The sequence below is a fragment of the Capra hircus genome, chromosome 8 (assembly GCF_001704415.2).
Source record: "Capra hircus breed San Clemente chromosome 8, ASM170441v1, whole genome shotgun sequence".
Lineage (NCBI taxonomy): Eukaryota > Metazoa > Chordata > Mammalia > Artiodactyla > Bovidae > Capra > Capra hircus.
The window spans coordinates 110,381,529-110,396,587 of NC_030815.1; the positions used below are offsets into that span (position 1 = coordinate 110,381,529).

The 15,059-nt window shown below is 50.6% G+C and overlaps 1 protein-coding gene across 2 annotated transcripts in view; it reads left to right on the forward strand.

The window, feature by feature from the left end:
- Positions 4,976-15,059, forward strand: part of GSN (gelsolin) — a 61,546-nt gene continuing 51,462 nt past the window's right edge. For both annotated transcript variants that reach the window (XM_018052715.1, XM_018052716.1), the window contains exon 1: positions 4,976-5,063. The gene's annotated coding sequence lies outside the window, so the exon portion shown is untranslated. The remainder of the gene's footprint in view (positions 5,064-15,059) is intronic.

The window sequence follows — 15,059 nt, forward strand, 5'->3', positions numbered from 1 at the left end:
CTGTTGTTCCATGTCCAGTTCTAACTGTTGCTTCTTGACCTTCATACAGGTTTCTCAAGAGGCAGGTCAGGTGGTCTGGTATTCCCATCTCTTTCAGAATTTTCCACAGTTTATTGTGATCCACACAGTCAAAGGCTTTGGCATAGCCAATAAAGCAGAAACAGATATTTTTCTGGAACTCTCTTGCTTTTTACATGATCCAGTGGATGTTGGTAATTTGATCTCTGGTTCCTCTGCCTTTTCTAAAACCAGCTTGAACATTAGGAAGTTCAAGGTTCACGTATTGCTGAAGCCTGGCTTGGAGAATTTTGAGCATTACTTTACTAGCGTGTGAGATGAGTGCAATTGTGCGGTAGTTTGAGCATTCTTTGGCATTGCCTTTCTTTGGGATTAGAATGAAAACCGACCTTTTCCAGTCCTGTGGCCCCTGCTGAGTTTTCCAAATTTGCTGGTATATTGAGTGCAGCACTTTCACAGCATCATCTTTTAAGATTTGAAATAGCTCAACTGGAATTCCATCACCTCCACTAGCTTTCTTCGTAGTGGTAGTTTCTAAGGCCCACTTGACTTCACATTCCAGGATGTCTGGCTCTAGGTGAGTGATCACACCATCGTGATCATCTTGGTCGTGAAGATCTTTTTTGTACAGTTGTCCTGTGTATTCTTGCCACCTCTTCTTAATATCTTCTGCTTCTGTTAGGCCCATACTATTTCTGTCCTTTATCGAGCCCATCTTTGCATGAAATGTTCCCTTGGTATCTCTAATTTTCTTGAAGAGATCGCTAGTCTTTCCCATTCGGTTGTTTTCCTCTATTTCTTTGCATTGATTGCTGAGGAAGGCTTTCTTATCTCTTCTTGCTATTCTTTGGAACTCTGCATTCAGATGCTTATATCTTTCCTTTTCACTTCTCTTCTTTTCATAGCTATTTGTAAGGCCTCCTCAGACAGCCATTTTGCTTTTTTTGCGTTTCTTTTCCATGGGAATGGTCTTGATCCTTGCCTCCTGTACAATGTCATGAACCTCTATCCATAGTTCATCAGGCACTCTATCAATCAGATCTAGTCCCTTAAATCTATTTTTCACTTCCACTGTATAATCATAAGGGATTTGATTTCGGTCATACCTGACAGAATGTTGTCCACTGGAGAAGGGAATGGTAAACCAGTTCAGTATTCTTGCCTTGAGAACCTCATGAACAGTATGAAAAGGCAAAATGATAGGATACTGAGAGAGGAGCTCCCCAGGTCAGTAGGTGCCCAATATGCTACTGGAGATCAGTGGAGAAATAACTCCAGAAAGAATGAAGGGATGGAGCCAAAGCAAAAACAATACCCAGCTGTGGATGTGACTGGTGATAGAAGCAAGGTCCAATGCTGTAAAGAACAATATTGCATAGGAACCTGGAATGTCAGGTCCATGAATCAAGGCAAATTGGAAGTGGTCAAACAGGAGATAGCAAGAGTGAACGTCGACATTCTGGGAATGAGCAAACTAAAATGGACTGGAATGGGTGAATTTAACTCAGATGACCATTATATCTACTACTGTGGGCAGGAATCCCTCAGAAGAAATGGAGTAGCCATTATGGTCAACAAAAGAGTCAGCAATGCAGTACTTGGATGCAATCTCAAAAACAACAGAATGATCTCTGTTCGTTTCCAAGGCAAACCATTCAATATCACAGTAATCCACGCCTATGCCCCAACCAGTAACACTGAAGAAGCTGAAGTTGAACAGTTCTATGAAGACCTACAAGGCCCTTTAGAACTAACACCCCTCAAAAATGTCCTTTTCATTATAGGGGACTGGAATGCAAAAGCAGGAAGTCAAGAAACACCTGGAGTAACAGGCAAATTTGGCCTTGGAATATGGAATGAAGCAGGGCAAAGACTAATAGAGTTTTGCCAAGAGAACGCATTGGTCATAGCAAACACCCTCTTCCAACAACACAAGAGAAGACTCTACACATGGACATTACCAGATGGTCAACACCGAAATCAGACTGATTCTATTCTATGCAGCCAAAGATGGAGAAGCTCTATACAGTCAGCAAAAACAAGACCAGGAGCTGACTGTGGCTCAGATCAAGAACTCCTTATTACCAAATTCAGACTTATATTGAAGAAAGTAGGGAAAACCGCTAGACCATTCAGGTATGACCTCAATCAGATCCCTATCATCACTAGAGATGTAGAAAACGGTTGCGGCAGGAGAAGAACCTGGTTGGGAATCTCCAGGTGCTGTGGCTTCCCTGGCTGAAACTAGGAAAAACCAGGAAGAGATCAAATTGCCAATATCTGCTGGATCATGGAAAAAGCAAGAGAGTTCCAGAAAAACATCTATTTCTGCTTTATTGACTATGCCAAAGCCTTTGACTGTGTGGATCACAATCAACTGTGGAAAATTCTGAAAGAGATGGGAATGCAGGCCAGGAAGCAACAGTTAGAACTGGACATGGAACAACAGACTGGTTCCAAATAGGAAAAGGAGGACGTCAAGGCTGTATATTGTCTCCCTGCTTATTTAACTTACACGCAGAGTACATCATGAGAAACGCTGGACTGGAAGAAACACAAGGTGGAATCAAGATTGCCGGGAGAAATCTCAATAACCTCAGATATGCAGATGACACCACCCTTATGGCAGAAAGTGAAGAGAAGCTAAAAAGCCTCTTGATGAAAGTGAAAGAGGAGAGTGAAAAAGTTGGCTTAAAGCTCAACATTTAGAAAACGAAGATCATGGCATCCGGTCCCATCACTTCATGGGAAATAGATGGAGAAACAGTGGAAACAGTGCCAGACTTTATTTTGGGGGGCTCCAAAATCACTGCAGATGGTGACTGCAGCCATGAAATTAAAAGACGCTTACTCCTTGGAAGAAAAGTTATGACCAACCTAGATAGCATATTCAAAAGCAGAGACATTACTTTGCCGACTAAGGTCCATCTAGTCAAGGCTATGGTTTTTCCAGTGGTCATGTATGGATGTGAGAGTTGGACTGTGAAGAAGGCTGAGCGCCGAAGAATTGATGCTGTGGTGTTGGAGAAGACTCTTGAGAGTCCCTTGGACTGCAAGGAGATCCAACCAGTCCATTCTAAAGGAGATCAGTCCTTGGTATTCTTTGGAAGGAATGATGCTAAAGCTGAAACTCCAGTACTTTGGCCACCTCATGCAAAGAGTTGACTCATTGGAAAAGATTTTGATGCTGGGAGAGATTGAGGGCAGGAGAAGAAGGGGACGACCGAGGATGAGATGGATGGATGGCATCACTGACTCAATGGACGTGAGTCTGAGTGAACTCCAGGAGTTGGTGATGGACAGGGAGGCCTGGCGTGCTGCGATTCACGGGGTCGCAAAGAGTGGGACACGACTGAGCAACTGAACTGAACTGAGTGCTGTGCTCTTAGCCTCTCTGCTACTTAAATAACACCAGATTTTCTGTCTGATTCCCAGCACCCAGCAGTTATTGACTTCGTATATTTTCTCTTGTGCTGGAGGGAGATTTACTCAGCTGAACATGGGGCTGCTCCCAGCACCTAGGCTGAGAATGGACACCTCAGTCCTCTGGTCTCCTCTCTTGTAATGTGGGTCTCCCAGCTTGGAGTCACAGAGCAGCTGCAGGAGACGGGGAACTCTCACATGCACCAAGACTGTTAGAGGCTGTTCTACGCCCTGCTGCTGCTGCTAAGTTGCTTCAGTCAAGTCCGACTCTCAGCGACCCCATGGACTGCAGCCTGCCAGGCTCCTCCATCCATGGGATTTTCCAGGCGAGTGTACTGGAGTGGGGTGCCATTCCCTTCTCCAGGGGATCTTCCCCACCCAGGGATCAAATCTGTGTCTCTTATGTCTCCTGCATTGGCAGGTGGATTCTTTACCACTGCACCACCTGGGAATCCCTTATCCTTCCTAAATGGCTCTCTCTCAAATGCAAGAGATGCTATTATGATAAATAAAATACTACGTTTGTTTAGAAGTGACCTTGCATTCATCTTTTTGACAATGTGGATTTGCTCTGTCACCTAAAATAAAATCTTCCATCACAGTAATACCACCTTTCCTGGTGGCTCAGATGGTAAAGCATCTGTCTGACAATGCGGGAGACCTGGGTTTGATCCCTGGGTCAGGAAGATTCCCTGGAGAAGGAAATGGCAACCCACTCCAGTACTCTTGCCTAGAAAATCCCATGGACGAAGGAGCCTGGTGTCCATGGGGTCCCAAAGAGTCGGACACGACTGAGCGACTTCACTTCACATCGCACTAATAAAACCTTCCATTTACAGAGAACTCACAGTACTTGATATGGTGTTAAGAGACTTTCTTTCATTAAGTCTTCCCAACAGACGCATGAAGACGAAATTATGATGCCCATTTTACAGATAAGGAAATTGACACTTTGATACCTTAGGTCAATTGCCGAACGTTTCTGGACTAGTAGGTCAGGGGGTCAAGCCCAGGTGGTCTGACTCCAAAGCCCCAGCTTAGCATTTTAAGAACAGGGCTGCGCTTTGGGATTTTGTGTATTTCCCGTTCTTGAAGGCAACCGGGACTCATTCTGCTCCTTTGTTCCCTTCAGGGTCTCTCGCTGCTGCGCACCCTCCGTTTCTGCTTTTGTGGACTGCCCAGGTCATCCTCTGAGGGCTTTGCCTCCTGGAGCCCGACCGCCCCCGGAGCTGAATCTCACCCCACAGGCTGCCCATCCCAACTGAGCTCTTTGGCCCCAGCCCAGCTCCAGGCGCCCCCAGAGTCTCCTCCCCTCTCCCCGGGCTCCTGTCGAGGCCCCCGCGGCGCTCCGGGCCTCAGTTTCCTCCTATCCTTTCCTTAGGCAAAAGGCACACCGAGGCGGGTCGGGAGCCGGAGTCGCCGTCCTCCCGGCCGCCTGTGGGCGGGGCCGGCGCTCCTCCCCGCCCCGCCCGGCGGCCCCGCCCCGAGGGCGGCCCCCGCCCGCGCCCCGCCGCCGCGCCCCGCCCGCCCCGCCCCGCCCCGCGGCGCCCCAGCCGCGCCGCCCGGAGCCAGCTGAGCACAGCTGGACCCAGCAGCCGCCGTCGCCAGCGCCGCAGCCGCAGGTAGGCGAGGGCAGCGACCACGACCCCGGGCGCCCGGGGATCCCGGGCTTCTGGGTCCTTTCTCCCTCCTCGCGCGGGCCGAGCTCGCCCGCGCCTGGAGCTCGGCCCAGCAGCCGGGGCATCGCGGAATAAGGGCCCCCCACCTTGCGGGTCTTCCGGGGGCCGGGGAGAGTTGGGGGGCTCGGGTGGGGAGTGAGGGGGTTCAGGCCTCCACCCACAGGCCCCGTGGTGCACTCGAGCTGACTTTGACCCACTTCGCGCCGGTGGGGTGCGTGGGCCCGGCGGGTGGTCCCCGGCTTGCAGCGGTCTGGGCGGCGGCATCTCCAGGATTAATGCCTTTGCCTGCGCTCCCCTGCAGATGAGGAGCCCCCCCACCCCCACCTCCTTCCTCTTTCTGGGCCCAGGACTGTTAGAAAGTTCTTCCTCTTACTGGTCTGGAATGGGCTGGCCTCTGCTACCTGTCGGCGCTGTCCGTCCCTCCGCCCTGCAGAGCGCGGGCCCTTCCCTGACTCACACGGAAACTTCTCCGAGGTGACCACAGGGATTGGAACCAGACTTTCTCCCTGGGCCCCCATCTCTGCTTGGGTCCAGACGCCTCAGAATCTGATAACTGCGTGTCCCCTGGCCCGGCGCAGCCCGGCTGCTCTCGGCAGTGGCCGAAAGCAAGGCCCCGGGCGAGGAGGCTGCCGGGGCTGCAGGGAGCTTCGCTTCAGACACCCAGACACCACCCTTTATTCCGCCCTCACATCTAACTCAAAACAGGGAGGACAGCTTTATGACACTCGGAACTCAGGAGAGCCGGGGACAATCAGGGTGCCGTGGGAGTGACTGCTTTTCGGCTGTTTCTGGAAGCCAGGGCCTCTGGGGACTTTTCTGAGGCTAACCCTGCGGGTCCTGCTCTCCCAGGACCGTGTTTCTGACCAGAGCCCTATGAACTCTTGCTGCACTGCGCTTCACAGTGACAGCTTGATGGACTCTCACCAGCCTGGTGCCACAGTGGAGAAGCTGCTGGGCCCTGAGAGTTGGTGAGCGGCTGATACACAGTGAGGAAGGGGCAGGCCTGGGCCCCAGTGCCGCTCGCGCTTGGCTGACTTCCAGCTCCTGGGGCTTTAGACTCTTCTTGAGCCTCGAGTTCCATTCACTAAGAAACTGAGCACTACACACACTCACACACACACCCACACCCACACCCACACCCACACCCACACACACATCCCCACACCCACACCCACACCCCACACACACACATCCTCATACGCCCACACACACACACCCACCCACACCCACACACACACACCCCACCCCCCCACACACACCCCCCCCACACGCACACAGACACACACACACACACACACACACACACACACCCCATACCCCCCCACACACACACCCCACACCCCCACACACACCCCCCCCACACACACACACACAGACACACACACACCCTACACCCACACATACCCACACACCCCCACCCCCACCCCCACACATCCTCACACACCCCCACACACACCCACACCCACACCCACACACACACCCACACACACATCTCACACCCACACCCACACCCCACACACACACACCCACACCCACACATACCCCCACACACACACCCCTATACCCCCCCACACACACACCCCGCACACCCACACACACACCCCCCACACATACACGCACACAGACACACACACACACCCACACCCACACACACACACCCCCCACACCCACACACACACACCCACACACCCACACACATACCCCACACACACACATCCTCACACACCCACACACACACCCACCCACACCCACCCACACACACACACACCCACACACCCACACCCACACCCCCACACACACATCCTCACACACCCACACACACACACCCCTACACCCCCACACACACACCCTACATCCCCCCCACACACACCCCCACACACACATGCACACAGACACACACACACACACCCCACACCCACACACCCACACACCCCCCACACACACCCCACACCCCACACACACACACCCACACACACACACCCACGCCCCCCCCACACACGCACACAGACACACACACACCCCCCCACACCCACACACCCACACACACACAAACACACAAACACACACCCCACACCCATCCACACACACCCACACACACACACACACACCCCACACACACACACCCCATACACACACCCTCACACCCACACCCACATCCCACACACACACATCCTCACACACCCACCCACACACCCACCCACACACACACCCATACCCCCACACACACACCCCACACCCCCCCACACACACACCCCACACCCCCCACACACACACACCACACCCCCCCACACCCCCCCCCCACACACACAGACACACACACACCCCTCCAAGACACACTCACACTCTGGAGTGCTGGTTGGCGTTTCTTGGGGATGTTAATTAAGGGGAAGAGGCCTGGAAAGGAGGAGGAAGGTTGGGAGGGGGAACTGTCAGCTTCCAGTTCCAGTTCCCCTGAAACTCCGTTTTCCTTTTTGGGGCCTCACTATTTATAAATGCCAGGGAAATCATAAACAGCCGGGGGAGCCTGAATTGGCACCCGGGTGAGTTTCGCAGCAAAAAAGGTTACCGTGTGAATCAGGGAAAGGAACTTTACTCCAGAATTTTCCATAGTCTTTTTTGTTGGGGACTGACATGAATTTGGAAAAGCAGGCGTCTCCCAGGAGGGGTTTCCATCCTCCCTTCTCCCTTGATTCAGCGCTCTCCAGGGCCCGTGCTCAGTGTCTGGCCCTGTGAGGGCCCAGGAGCCTTGAGGAAGGCAAAGATATTTGTCCTCAAGATGCTTTTCATCTATAGTGGTCGAAACAAAGCTGCAATACTGAGAATTAAGTTCAGCCTATAAAGGGGTGGCTAAGTCTGTTCGGGCCACCCAAACCTCAGAAATGAGTAAAAGTTTCCCAGGAGATAAGGCGATGGGCAGTAAGACATGTGAGAAGCAGGCACAGCTCGTGCAAAGGCACTGAGGCTTTCTGAGCACTCCACAGGGTGAGGATGCGGATGAGGGAAAGGTAGATTGGCCGGGAGTTGAGACTGTAAATCAAGAGGGAAAGGGAAGGACAGGAAAGTGAAGGCGCTCAGTCGTGTCCGACTCTTTGCGACCCCATGGGCTGTAGGCTACCAGGCTCCTCTGTCCATGGGACTTTCCAGGCAAGAGTACTGGAGTGGGGTGCCATTTCCTTCTCCAGCGGATCTTCCCGACCCAGGGATGGAACCCAGGTCTCCCCCATTGTAGACAGACGCTTTACCGTCTGAGCCACCAGGGAAGTCCAGAATCAAGAAATCATAAACTAAGATCGTAAACTAAGGGCTCGGATTTTAGCCTGAGGGCAGTGATCAAAAGTTTTAGTAATCCGGCGGCTGACTGTAGCAGATGCTTTGGAAGGGGCTGCCCTGGTGACTCAGACGGTAAAGTATCTGCCCGCAGTGCGGGAGGCCCGGGTTTGATCCCTGGGTTGGGGAGATCCCCTGGAGAAGGAAATGGCAACCCACTCCAGTACTCTTGCCTGGAAAATTCCATGGACTGAGAGGCTCCTCAGAGCCTGGTAGGCTACAGTCCATGGCGTCGCAGAGTCGGACACGACTGAGAGACTTCACTTTACTTCACACTGAAGGTACAGGGATTCCTTAGAATCTGGATGGTCAAGTGAAAGAGAGTGCAGGTCTGAACCAGACCAGTGGCCACGGGATGGACCAGAGTGGCAGGTTCTGGAATCCCAGCTGAAGAACCCATCAGAACTGGCAGCAAATTTTATCTAAAAGCAAGCAGTGGGCTTGTAGCTATTGGACAAGGTTGCCAAGTTATTCTGAGATTTCCAGTATTGAGTTTTACTTTTAAAGCAAAGAAATATTGTTAAAGAGTCAAGCCTTGCTGTATGACAAGGGAGGTCAGATCTGGGGCTCTGTGACAACCTGGAGGAGTGGGGTGGGGTGGGAGGTGGAAGGGAAGCTCAGGAGGGAGGGGCATGCGTGTACCTATGGGTGATACATGCTGATGTATGGCAAAAAAACAACACAATATTGTAAAGCAGTTATCCTCCAATTGAAAATAAACTCTAAAAAAAAAAGAAGATTCAAGCCAAGATTCAACAATAGAGTAAGCCTCATCCCTCTAACCCCCTTCTTGCCCCAGAGGTGGCCCCTGTTGACAGCTGTGTGTGCAGTTCTGCAGAACTGTCACAAGCAAGAGCTGAAGACTGGATGCCTTCACACTTCTTAGCCACCCAGTGCCAAGGGGTCACTCCTCCCCACTTCATGTCGGCCTTTTGGGTCTCTGGTGGGACGTTGTCAGGTTGCAGAGATGATTTCTGTGTAGTCTGTCATCCCTTGCTGGGCACTGGTCTCTGGTTTTCTTCAAGGGAACTTTACAGCCCATAGCTACAGTCTCTGAGCGTGTATATTAGTTATTAGAGATGGCAGAACTGAGAGAAGTTAGATGCACTGACTTAGGAGCGGAGCTGTAATCTGAGTTCTTTTGAGTGACTTTGGGCAAGTCCTGGCTCACAGGGCCTCAGTGTCCTCATCTGTGAAATGGGGAGATGTTGGTCTCCATGATAAAAAAGCTACCTTTTAGTAAACCAAGCGCTGGGACATTAATTACTTTGTTGGTTCCTCACAATCATGTCTCTGAGTTAGGTCCTGTTATCTGCTTCTATAGAGGAGGTAACTGAGGCTCAGAGGGGCTAAGGAATGTACTTTGGCTTATGAGGCAGTCAGGTGTCAGTGCTAGGATTCCAGAGGTCTGACTGAGGGCTGTAGCTCTTAATCACTGCCTTAAATGTTCTACCGGTGAAGCCGTCTAGTGCTGACATGATGAGAACTGCTGGAGTTTTGCTGGGGCTGTGAGGAGGGGTGCTAATCCATATGCATGGCGTGGGGAGTTAAGGCCTGGAGGGGCCTCTCGGGACTGTTAGTTCAGTTTAGTCGCTCAGTTGTGTCCGACTCTTTGCGACTCCATGAACCGCAGCACGCCAGGCCTCCCTGTCCATCACCAACTCCTGGAGTCCACCCAAACCCATGTCCATCGAGTCAGTGATGCCATCCAACCATCTCATCCTCTGTAGTCCCCTTCTCCTCCTGCCCTCAATCTTTCCCAGCATCAGGGTCTTTTCCAATGAGTCAGCTCTTCGCATGAGGTAGCCAAAGTATTGGAGTTTCAGCTTCAGCATCAGTCCTTCCAATGAATACCCAGGACTGTTCTCCTTTAGGATGGACTGGTTGGATCGCCCTGCAGTCCAAGGGACTCTCTAAACTCACACTTTTCTGTACTATCTACAGGACTCATCTCTCCTCCATTTCAGGAAATCCAGGCTCTGAGAGGACAAAGACTTGCCCAGGTTCACGTAGAGTTAGCTGGGGGCCCAGCCTCCTTTCACTGTTGGATCCCCTGCTCAGGAAAGCTTTCTGAGGAAGCCAGGAAGAATGGGCAACATCTCTCTCCCCACCCCGCCCCTCCCCATGGTTATTTCCTGAGAAAATGCTGGCAGAAGCAAGGAAAACCTGGTCCCAGGAGCTATGTATTTTGTAAGGGAGGGAAAGAAAGAGACCAGTGTTCAGGCAGCTGGGGGATGTTAAGTAAAAATATCTCCTCCCTTTCAACCGAGGGAGCGTGTGTCATATTTCAGCCTGATGTGGTCTGTGAGTTTGGAGACCACAGGCAGGCTGGGTTCCTGCTGCTCTCTGGCTTTTCCTCCCCACCCCCAACCCCCTGCTGTCGCTGACTGCTCTCCCTTGCCCTGCCCAGGACCACATCAGCAATTTAAGGGCAGGGCGGAGAGCAGCAGTGGGTATGATGGGCAAGGCTGGGCAGCAGAAGGTCTGGGCTTGAGTCCTGGTTTCGCCACTTGGCAAAATACTGGGTGACTTGAGCTAGTCCATGCCTTCCGCTGGGTCCGTGTTCCCCTGGCGTTAGGCGGGTGGACAGAATAATGTCATGGCCTCCTAGTTCCGGAGGCCTCTGAGCCAGGGGGCTTTGTGCTCACTGCAGGGACATGGGGCCCACGTATCTCTAAGCATGAAGTGAGCCCACAGCAGTCACCCTTGTTTGAGTGACTTGCACCAGCATTAGCTGGAGATTCGGCTACTGTTCATAAATTGGGTTGTGTGGATTCAGTTGGTTGCCCATTTTGCAGATAAGGCAGTTGAGGCCTAGGATTCCTGCATGTATCCCATTCCCTGCTCTACAAGCAGTAAGGGTGAGGACCCCTGTCGGTGGCATTCTTACTGTCTGTGTTCTCTTTTCATCCTTACCACCTTGTTTAATCTTTTTAACAGCTCTACTAGGGAGGAGATATTTACTGCATTTTACAGATAAGGAAACTGAGGCTCAGCCCAGAGAAGTGAAATGCCTTCCTTTCTCTTTTTTGAGCCTCACAGTAGCCCTGAGGTTGTTATGGGCCCCATTTTACAGATGAGGAAACTGAGGTCTGCAGATGTGAGCGCTCATGCCCGGGGTCCCCAGGGCCCCCATCCTGCTGCTTCCTGGTGCCTTGCGGTTCTGTCTCAGGGCAGTTCTGTCTCTGCACCTCTTCATTCGATGCTTGGACTCGGGATTAACAGTTTTCTTCATAGGCGGCAACGTGTCCCTAAAACGTGCTCTTCCCAAGGGGGACTCCAGAGGCAGTCTGAGCCGTGGAGCTTCTCAGGGAGCTGGGATGAAGGTTCTGCACCGGTGGGAGTGGATTTATTTATTCTGCTGAACTGGTTAAGCAAACAGCCTTCTTTCCAACTTCAGCAAGGATATCGTGTGATCCCAGCTTATTTGTCAAGCAAAGAATATGTATATTTGGTCTATGTGAGCCTTCAGGGTGTGGCTTGGCCCTGAACTTTCCTTCTGTAGTGGCTGTGGCAGGGCTGGGCCCTTGGTGGGTCCTCAGTAAATGCTGGTTAATTTTGGAGGAGTGGCAGAGTGGCGTGGGTGGGATACCCGTAGGATATGTCTCTTTTTTTTCCCCCTTCTCCAGTGACTTTTTTCCCTTTCTATAAAAACATAGTAAATATGATAGAAAATGTAGAAAATAAAAATAGTATACAAAAATAAGAACTGTCCATAATTCTGCCAACACAAGATAATCAGTATTAACATTTGGGTGCATTTCCTTCCTAATATTTTCAGCACATTTTTTTTTTTACCCCGGACAGAGCTGTGGTCATACCACACTTGTAATTTTCTATTCTGGCTTTCTGCATTTTTTCCCAAATGTTATAGCATAAATATGTTTTCATGTTATTTAGTACTCTAAATTTAATTTTTTTAAGAGTTTTAAAAGTATATCTAAGTGGATAAATGCATGTTTATCTAAAATCTTTCATTCTAATAGTCTGGGGGATTAAAGAAAATAATGAATTTTATTTGTAAAAAAAATTTTCACACTTTTATTATTAAAATGATAAATGCTGACCTGATTTTTTTGTTATTCTCTATTATTGTATCTATGATGTGAGTGATTCACTTCACATCTTCTGTTACTAGGCATTCAGGCTGCGGATAAACAGTGTTGCAACGAACATTCTAGTGCATAAAAGAAACGGAGTTGTTGATTCAAAAATGACAAATTTACAGCTTTTGCTACATTTTGCCAAATTTCCACCCTTGAAAGGTTGTAGCAGTTCGTATTTCCACCAGCCTTTCTTTGGGGAACATCTGAGGCTGGTTATCAAAAGCCTAACTGTGCTGTTAGGAGGCTCAGGGACCATTCTTCTGAAACATTTCTTCATTTAGCAAATACAGGCATAACTCAGAGATATTGAGGTTTTCATTCCGGATCACCACAGTAAAGTGAATATCACGATAAAGCAAGTCATACAAAATTTCTGGTTCTCCAGCACACGTGAAAGCCATGTGGACACTGCGCTGTGGCCTGCAACAGCATTCCGTCTCAAAAACAAGGCACATGCCTTAATGCAAAAACACTTCATTGCTAAAAGCTACCCATCGTCCGAGCCTTCAGCTAGTCGTAGAGGTAACAGCACAGATGACCGATGACCAGTCACCATAACAAACGCAATAATCATGGACAAGTTTAAACGAACTATGGCAAGAGTTCCCAAACTGTGATGCAGAAACATGGAGTAAGCAAATGCTATTGGAAACATGATGTCACAAGAGCGTTTGCTCAAAGATAGCCACAGACCTTCAGTTTGTGAAAAATGTAGTCTCTGTGAAGCACAGTAAACTGAAGTGCAGCGAGCGGGTCACCTGCAGATTTGCACCGTTCGGCATCAGCAAGCGCTAATGATTAAGATCCCGGGCAGCAGAGGCAGGGAGGAGCTGGTTCGCACTCCAGCGTCTGCTTTGCGCTTGCCACAAGACCTGAGCTTCGGCCCGGTCACTGTGCTGCCTCCGTGCTTAGGATGTAAGTACTTGCCTTTGTGTTTCCAGACATCGATGTGACTGAGGTCACCCTCTGCAGAAGGCCCGTCTCCTGACTGCCTCCTCACCTAGAAACCCTTTCCAGATTCCGACCCTTACAGTTAGACCTCAGAAGCTGCCTGGTCCCACCTCCTCACTTCGTGGCCAGGAATACTCAGACCCAGAGAGAGCGAGTGCATTTCCTAAAGCTCAAAGTAGATTATCTGATTGCTGCCCCACCACTTGTGAGATTTCAAAGTACTCATCTGAACCAAAATGATTTCAGTGAGCATAAAGCCCAAGGCCTGGGAAGATTAAGGAGCTGGGCCGTGGTCAGACCCCGAGCCTGTCCTGGCAGTGTGGTCCTGGGAAAGTCATTTTCCTTTTCAGCCAGTTTGCCCTACTGTGAATTGAAGACTGCCACCTTCTCTTGTCCACCTGGTTACTTTTCCACCAGTTGAGGCTTGATTTTGATACTCGGTGGCAGGTCTTGGTCTCTTGAGTGTGCGTCCTGAAGCGGGGTGTTTTTTGAGGTCACTGGTGGCGCTAGTGTTAAAGAATCTGCCTGCCAGTGTAGGAGACGTAAGAGACCCAGGTTCGATCCCTGGGTAGGGAAGATCCCTTGGAGGAGGAAATGGCAACCCACTCTAGTATTTTTGCTGGGAGAATACCTTGGATAGAGGAGGCTGGTGGGCTACCGTCCATGGGGTCACAAAGTGCAGGCATGAGGGCAGAGACTTATTTTTTCACAACACCAAAAAAGATGCCTTTGGACCCTTTCTCTCCTCAGGGGAAGGGTTTTGTCAACATTGTTGCGATTGGACGTAAGAGACCTTTAAGAGCATCTCAAACTTACCATGCTCCCAAATCACCCGGGAATTTTGTGAAAATGCAGATTCTGGCTCAGTATGTCTGGAGTGGGGCATGACAGTGCATTTTTTTTTTGGTCAGCATGTGGCATCTTCCCTAACCAGGGATGGAACCCGTGCCCCCTACATTGGGAGCACAGAGTTCTAACCACTGAACCACCAGGGAGTCCCCGTCTGCACTTCTAATGCCCTCCCGGCTAATGCAGACGCTGCGCGTCCAGGGGCCACACCTGGCAGGCGTGTGCGCGTGCGCTCAGTTATACCCGACTCTGCAGTCCCGTGGACTGTAGCCCGCCAGATGACTCTGTCAATGGAATTTTCCAGGCAAGAATACTGGATCGGGTTGCCATTACCTTCTCTTGGGAATCTTCCCAACCCAGAGATCGAACCCATGACTCCCGTGTCTCCTGTGTTCACAGGTGGGTTCTTTACCAGCTGGGCCACCAGGGACGCCTAGTAAGATTCTAAATCCTTTGTTCAAGGCCCAGACTAGAGCCCAGAACTCTTGATGTCTTACCTTGAGGTTCTTTCTACCCTTTGTATTTGCTTCTGTCCTCTCATAGCACTAAGCTGAACTGTACCTGGCCCGCAGTTATGTTTCTGGAATCTCAACAGCCCTTGAATCATTTTGCTGCCTAATTTCAGATCAAGGCAGGGCTCTTCTTTAGGAGAGAGTGAGGCAGTAGGGTGCCATCTCAAGGGGGAGAAACACAGCTGAAGGGCCTA